The 8,587-nt window shown below is 40.4% G+C and overlaps 1 long non-coding RNA gene across 1 annotated transcript; it reads right to left on the reverse strand.

Moving 5' to 3' along the window:
* Positions 1-466: 466 nt before the first annotated feature.
* Positions 467-7,848, reverse strand: LOC138405293 (uncharacterized). Its single transcript, XR_011239010.1, has 2 exons — positions 1,822-7,848; positions 467-1,722 (listed from the first exon to the last, which is right to left on the reverse strand). It is a non-coding gene; the product is annotated as an uncharacterized lncRNA (long non-coding RNA).
* Between the last annotated feature and the right edge of the window lie 739 nt (positions 7,849-8,587).

Below are 8,587 nucleotides of genomic sequence, written 5' to 3' on the forward strand. Positions count from 1 at the left end.
ATGAACCAATATTTTCCTTGAATCATATCGGCAACCATGAATCGTGATTCGAATCAAATCGTTAAAATGAATCGTTACACCCCTAAAATTTACCTAGATGCACACACCTTTAACTTTAGTTCATCAATAATGACTCTCTGTAATATCTGACATTGTCAGCTTCTTAATCTAACTCCCTTCTCTTTCAGATGGTGCTGACTGCATGCCGCAGCATCTGCAAGACGACAGTTTAATCACTGGTCAAACTATTTCACACACACAACAATAAATAATGAGTTGCTAGAAAAGGTGCAAATATGCAATGTGCAAAATGTTCTGTGCAAATCCTGCGAATAAAGTGCAAATACAGTTATAAAAGTGCAAAGTGCCATTATTTATGTGTATCGTTATCATAATTGTTTAAAGTGCAATAAATACAGGGGGTAGGGAAAAGGGAAAGGGAAGGACTGAGACACAGAACTAAATATTTAACAATAAGTGTCCTTTATTTAAAAGGTAAAAGAAACAAAAGAATTCTTCAATAAAGCAAAAGGTGCGCTCTGGCAAAACAAGGGAGAAACAACAGGAAATACAGGAACACTTACTGAGGTTGAGGCGATATCTGACAAGACACATGGACATGGAGAAAATGATGACGAAGCAACAATGATATGGGGGAACACAAAGACTTAGATACACACTTGAACTAATGGGTAACTCGGAACAGGTGGCACAGGACAAACAGGTGAACATGATAAGGGCAGGAAGTCAAATGGGGATACACACCGGGAGCAGGGACTACAAAATAAAACAGGAAACAGAGGAACATTGAACAAACTTATAACATGAATTCAAAACGTAACAAAAACACTTTTGAAACTGAACTGAAAACACTCTTCATACACGAGAACAAAAAATACAATAACAATGACAGGGATGAACGCAGGAGAAGCACAGGGGGGAACACAGAGGAAGGCAGAAGGGAACATGAGAGGAACACAGGGTGAACATAGCGAGGGACAAAGAGGGGAACACAGGAGAAGCACAGGGTGGAACATAGAGGGGAACACAGAGATGAACACAGGAGAAGCACTGGGTGGAAAAAAGAGGGGAACACAGAGATGAACACAGGAGAAGCACAGGGTGGAAAATAGAGAGTAACACAGAGATGAACACAGGAGAAGCACAGGGTGGAACACAGAGGAAGGCAGAAGGGAACATGAGAGGAACGTGGCGAGGGACAAAGACGGGAACACAGAAGAGGGACACAGAGGAACGCAGAAAAATCCATAACTGTGACAAAATAATACCATAACCGTGACAGTTTGTTGATGCTGAGCCCGAAATTTCAGCCTTAGCCTTAGTGGTACCAGACCGCTGTAGTAACTATGACTTACCTGTACTCATTGGCACAAATGCACTCGACATTTTATATGAAAAACAATGTAATGATTCAAAACCCAAATTACTTGTCCTCTGTGTATGGTTATAGGCAGATTATACGTGTACTCAAGTTTAGAAACAAGATTAACTCTACAGGGAGAATAGGGTTAGCAATTCTAAAAGGTAAAATGTAGCAAGTCCTACCTACTAAAATGAGAGTTTGTTTAGAAGGGTATGTGAAGGTTGACACCCCCAGTGACTGTGCTATGGTTGAGCAGCCTCAATGCTCTGCCTTAACTGGTGGGGTGTTTGTGGAGTGCTGCCTCATCACTCTGCCCAGACACCGTCCTCACAAATTACCTGTGTGGGTGAAAAATGAGAATGAGCATGATGTCACACTTCCTTCAAATTGTGTCATTGCTGAGCTTCATACTCCCAAAGAGATCTATGACAACTTACCTGATTCAGACAAACGCGATGACAATGTGACATGTTGTGCTGGCATTCCCAGACCAGCCAAGGGACCAGAACAGTCAGGCTTCACCATTGACTTTGGTTACTTGCCCCTTTCAAAAGAGTGTAAAGACGGATTAACATACGTTTGCATGAGTATCGTGATGTTTTTGCATGCAATGAGACAAATTTTTGGCATATAACCAGAGTGAAACACCATATAAATCTGAAAGACGATGCATCATTTAAGCAAAGGTCCTGACCAATCCACCCAAATGACTGCAAAGCTGTGCGGAAGCATTTGCAAACACTGCTAGACGCAGGGGTGATTTACAAGTCAGAGTCCCCTTACGCTTCCCCAATTGTAGTAGTTCGTAAAAAAAATTGAGAGATTCGTCTTTGTATCGACTATCGCAAATTGAATTCACTGACAATCAGAGACTCATACGCACTGCCCAATCTTGAGAAGCCTTTTCAGTTCTTGCCCGGATCCAGATGGTTTCAGTAATGGATCTGAAATCTGGATATTACCAAATAGAGATGGAGGAACCTGATAAGCCCAAGAGCGCTTTCGTTTGCCGATTGGGGTTTTATGAATTCAGTCGCATGCCCCAAGGCATTACAAATGCCCCCAGTACTTTCCAACGATTGATGGAGAAGGTCATGGGTAGCATCAATCTGAAGGAAGTTGTAGATGACATCATTGTGTTTTCCAGCACGTTAGAGGAGCACGAAATCTGGCTTATCAGCTGAGAGAGAATGGCCTGAAACTCTCACCCAAACAATGCCATTTATCCCAGAGCTCTGTGCGGTATCTAGGCCACATTATTTCAAGCAGAGGGGTAGAGACTGACCCAGACAAGGTCAGTGCTCTCCGCACCTGGCCTAGACCCCAAACCCTTGGCAAGCTCGAGTCCTTCTTGGACTTTGCGGGGTATTACCACCGCTTTGACCGAGACTATTCGAAAATAGTCAAACCCTTGAATGATCCTACCCGCGGCTACCCACCCTTTTCGGAAGGGCCAAAAGACATCTAGCCCTGGAGGGTACTTCAATGCCAAAGAGTCCTTTGCGGTGGATGCCTGAATGCCAAAAGGCATTTGACATGATCATTGAAAAACTCACCTCTGCACCTTTCCTTGCTGACCCAAAACTACTATACATGCTCCACACCGATGCCAGCACTTCAGGTCTAGGGGCTGCCATGTACCAAGAACAGGATGGCGAAATGCGAGTCATCGCTTATGCGAGCAGAGGTCTTTCATCCAGTGAAGAGCGATGTCCCTCCCATACCTGTAAAACATAGCACCGTGGCCTCTTTTTAGTGCGGAGCGGAAGTGAAGCGCAGGGAGCGAAAAAAGCGGTATAAACCATGTTTACTGTCTGTTACTATGGGGAACGTAAGATCTCTCCTCAACAAGATGGAAGAGCTAACAGCGCTGACCCAGCTTCAGAGGGGGTAGCCTCATGTACTTCACTGAGACGTGGCTGAGTGAACTTTCTCCGGACTCACACGTTACCCTGGAGGGATTCCAACTAGTTCGGGCGGATGGGAAAGCAACGGAGAGCGGTAAGAAGAAGGGAGGGGGAATCGCTGTGTTTGTGAACGATATATGGTGCCACCCGGGACACATCAGTGTGAAGGAACAACTCTGCACCAGAGACTTGGAGCTGTTAGAGGTCAGCATGCGGCCATAGTACCTCCCGAGGGAGTTCTCACATGTTATTGCCGTGACTGTGTACATCCCCCCCTTGGCGGTCGCTGCTGCAGCCACAGACCAGTTCCACACTGTCATCTCGCAGCTTCAAAACCAGCACCCCCAATCCCTCCTCCTCATCTCTGGTGACTTTCATCATGCCTCCCTGTCCTCTGCTCTCCCCACCTTCACCCAGTGAAATGTCACACCAGAGACAATAAAACTTTGGATCTACTGTATGCAACATCAAGGATGCATACACCTTCCCCCCTCCCCCCACTGGGTCGCTCAGATCACAACCTCATCCATCTGGTCACAGACTACACCCCTGTGGTGAACAAACAACCACCTGTGAATAGGCTTGTGAAGGAGTGGTCTGAGGAGACCAGTGCTAGGCTCAAAGACTGCTTTGAAACAACTGACTGGGAAGCACTCTGCAGCCCCCACAGCAGTGACATTGACAGTATGACCCACTGCATCACAGACTACATTCATTTCTGTGTGGAGAACACTGTGCCCTCCAAGTTCTTTTCCTAACAATAAACCCTGGGTGACCTCCAAGATAAAGGCCCTGCTGAATGAGAAGAAGAGGGTCTTCAGTTCGAGGGACAAGGAGGAGTTGCGCAGAGTCCAGAAGGAACTCCGGCTGAAGATCAGGAAAGGGAAGGACAGCTACAGGAGGAAACTGGAGAAGCGGCTGGAGCAGAACAACACCAGGGACATCTTCCATGGCCTGCGATGGCTGCAGAACATCGCAGGCCATGCTCTTTAATATAGGATGGGGCCTGATTGTTGTTGAGGGCCTTATAAGTTAGTAGGAGGATTTTGAACTCTATCCTCTGTTGAACAGGGAGCAAGTGAAGTGAAGCTAAGACAGGAGTAGTGTGATCCCGTCTTCTGGTTCCTGTCAGTACTCGTGCAGCAGCATTCTGCCCTAGCTGAAGGGTTCTTAAGGATCTGCTGGGACATCCTGATAATAGGGAGTTGCAGTAGTCTAGCCTAGACGTAATTAACGCATGAATCAGTTTTTCAGAATCCTGTTTTGACAGGATGTGTTTGATTCTCTATATTATGCAAATGAAAGAACCTCTTGCTCTAATCTTTGAAGGAGAATGTTATGGTCAATGGTGTTGAATGCAGCACTGAGATCTAACATGATCTAACTTGGAGACGAGTCCCTGGTCAGAGGCTAGGAGAATATAATTTGAAACTTTTAAAAGTGCTGACTCTGTACTATGGTGCATTCTAAATCCAGACTTATAGGCCTCCTGCAGGTCATTTCTCTGGAGGTGATCGAGCAGCTGATTTACAACGGCTCTTTCTAAAAGTTTAGAAGTAAATGGGAGGTTTGATATAGGTCTGTAATTTGCTAAAATACCTGCATCTAAGCTAGGCTTCTTTAGCAGAGGCTTAATTACTGCTAATTTAAAAGCCTGTGGTACATAGCCAGTTATTAAAGAGCTATTGATAAGATTCAATACAGTGCTGCCGACTTCTAAGAAAGCCTTTTTAAAGAGCTGAGTAGGTATGGGGTCCAGCAAGCAGGTTGAAGTTTTAGAGGATGAGACTATTGAAGATAACTGAGAAAGGGCTATTTGGCAGAACTGATCTAACCCTGAGTCTAGGTCTACACTTTTTCCTAGGTGACAGTTTGTGACTGAGTGTTTGGGGAGTAAAGGTGAATTTTCTCTCTGATAATGTCAATTTTATCAGTGAAGAAGTGAATAAAATCATTGCTACTCAAAGACAAAGGGTTTCAAATGATTAAATGTTCTTTAACTTGAGGGGTGATTGTAAGGTAAGAGTTATATATTGCTGCTATACCCCTCCACCTCTACCTGTGCTTCGGGGAATATGTGTATTACTGTGGGTTGGAGGTGTAGCTTCATTTAGGATCACAAATTTGTCCTGTTGGAGCCCGGATTTTGTTATACAGAATAAATCAAATGTGTGATCACTAATCAGGTCATTGATCAGTAGAGATTTGGACCTGAGTGATCTGACGTTAAGTAAACCACATTTAATTTTACTATGTTTAGATTCTGTGGCATGGGTTGCCTTGATTTTTACTAGGTAATTGTGGACTACTCTTCTCCTTTCTATCTGTCTAATGGAGACATAATGAGTTTTGGGGGCTGACACAGTCTTTATCTTAGATGTACATGACTGATCCAGAAGCATAAACTTCACATGTCGTACTATGGAGTCTCCAAGTGTCGATTATTATTGGAAACACGAATGTGATGATGGTGAGCCGGGGGCCCTGATTTAGCACGGAGCAGGAGATTAAGGTCGTGATTGTGGATAGATAGAGAGTTGATACGGAAATGTTTTCAGAATAATAGAAATATAGTAGGAAAGAGAGCAGTATTCAGAACAGCGACAGACACAACAGCAATAACAACAACCGGAAATGACGCAATACGCTCACCGTAGAACGGCAGCACGTTGTGTCTTGTGAATAATAATATCAGAACAACTTCTCTCTTGCCAGCCGTGGGAAGGTGTTTATTAACTCTCCACATCACCAAGCGCAAACTCCGGGAGATAGCGCAAATGCACAGGAAGGTTAGAGGTTAGAGGTCATCCCCCAAAAACACAACTTAAAAAATAAAACCAAATAAAACTCCCCCAAAAGAAATGTATACAAAACCAGACAGATATACAGAAAAACAACAGCATAATGAACTGAAATGAACTAAAATGGATTTTTGGTGAAATATAAATTTTATTAATACATTGGTTACACATATATAAGGTGAAGAGTATCAGTCCAAGAACAGAACTTTGTGGAACTTCATGACTAACTTACATGTGCATGGAGGGGGTCATTGTTGATGTTAAAAAATGGAAATCTATTTGGTAAATATGATTTAAACCAGCCTAGTGCTTTCTTGTAATTTATCAGGCTATCCTTCCAGGCTAGGTGAAAGTCATATTGATTGGTTGAACACCACTTCCTCTCTAGCTTCTGTGATGTCTGTTTTAAAACACGTGTTTGAGAATTAATTAACCATGGAGCTAATTTCCTCTAATTACCTTCTTTTTTTTTAGCAGGGCGACAGCGTCAAGGGTTGTTTTTAATGAGGCTGCTGTAATATTAACAAAGTTATCAACTAGTGTGGGAGTAAAGTTTTGATAACTTTGCTGTATTGTATTGACACATGGCTGTGAGATAAGTGTAGAAGGAAGCAGTTCTATCAGATAAATACCAACTATAATAGAATTTCTGTAAAAAACTATCAGGCAGAAAAGGGTTTTGGGCAAATATTACATTTTCAATGTCTATGCCATATGTCAGAACAAGTGGGTTTATTCACTTGTTGAGTGAAGCCTATTGAGTCTATTAATGAGTTAAATGCTGAACTAAGGCGGTTGTTGGCAATATCTACATGAATGTTGAAATCACCTACTATAATGATTTTATCTGTCCTAAGAACTAGTTCTGATAGAAATTCTGAGAATTCAGATACAAACTCAGAGTGAGGGACAGGCAGACGATACATGATAACTAGATTAATTGGTTTATGTGGCTTGGATGGATGAGGCTGATTTTAAGATAATCAAAGGAATTACGAACCTTCGGTCGAGGGTTGATAGATAAGCTTAAACATGTATACTGTGTATACCTAACTTACATTTCATGTTGACCTATTTTGAAGATTTATTTCTACTTATGCTCATCTTTTACTTTTTACTTTTGTCTTCTTGTTTAATTTGATTTATTTTGATTACGCTGCATTTTTTGCTTAACCCTTACTCTTACTGCTATACACTGAAAAAAATAACTCATTGGATGAACACAAATAAGTTTTGGGCAGGATTTCCATCCATTAAATTTATGTAGCCCCAACTCGAACTAAGTACCTCCTTGTAATATGATTTAATTGAGTTGGTCGAACTCATCTTTATCAAATGCAGCCAAAATAAAATAAGTACATTAACTAGCCTTAACTGATTTACATTTGTACAACTCAAACTAATATAGTTGGTCTAAAATAAAATTCTTTCATTACTTCATTTGACCCCCATTTCAGATACACATAACACAAAATCTGCTTAATATGTTTTTATTTAAAATGAATAAAACCGCATACAGATATCTATATATGTATATCTATATGTATATGTGTGTGTGTGTGTATATGTATATGGCATGCCGTTCAGGAAATTAAACCTTTGAATATATTGAATGAAACTTTGAATATATGGAATGAAACCTGGAATATATGGAATGAGCCTTGAATATATTGAATGAAACCTTGAATATATTGAATGAAGTCTGAATATATAGAATGAACCTTGAATATATTGAATGAAACTTTGAATATATGGAATGAACCTTGAATATATTGAATGAAACTTGAATATATGGAATGAAGTCTGAATACATGGAATGAAGTCTGAATATATTGAATGAAACCTTGAATATATGGAATGAAGTCTGAATATATTGAATGAAACCTTGAATATATGGAATGAAACCTTGAATATATGGAATGAAGTCTGAATATATTGAATGAAACCTTGAATATATGGAATGAAGTCTGAATATATTGAATGAAACCTTGAATATATTGAATGAAGTCTGAATATATGGAATGAAGTCTGAATATATTGAATGAAACCTTGAATATATTGAATGAAGTCTGAATATATTGAAAGAAACCTTGAATATATGGAATGAAGTCTGAATATATTGAATAAAACCTTGAATATATGGAATGAAGTCTGAATATATTGAATGAAACCTTGAATATATGGAATGAAACCTTGAATATATGGAATGAAACCTTGAATATATGGAATGAAGTCTGAATATATTGAATGAAACCTTGAATATATGGAATGAAGTCTGAATATATTGAATGAAACCTTGAATATATGGAATGAAACCTTGAATATATGGAATGAAGTCTGAATATATTGAATGAAACCTTGAATATATGGAATGAAGTCTGAATATATTGAATGAAACCTTGAATATATGGAATGAAGTCTGAATATATTGAATGAAACCTTGAATATATTGAATGAAACCTTGAATATATTGAATGAAACCTTGAATATATGGA

The sequence above is a fragment of the Paralichthys olivaceus genome, chromosome 17, assembly GCF_024713975.1.
Source record: "Paralichthys olivaceus isolate ysfri-2021 chromosome 17, ASM2471397v2, whole genome shotgun sequence".
Lineage (NCBI taxonomy): Eukaryota > Metazoa > Chordata > Actinopteri > Pleuronectiformes > Paralichthyidae > Paralichthys > Paralichthys olivaceus.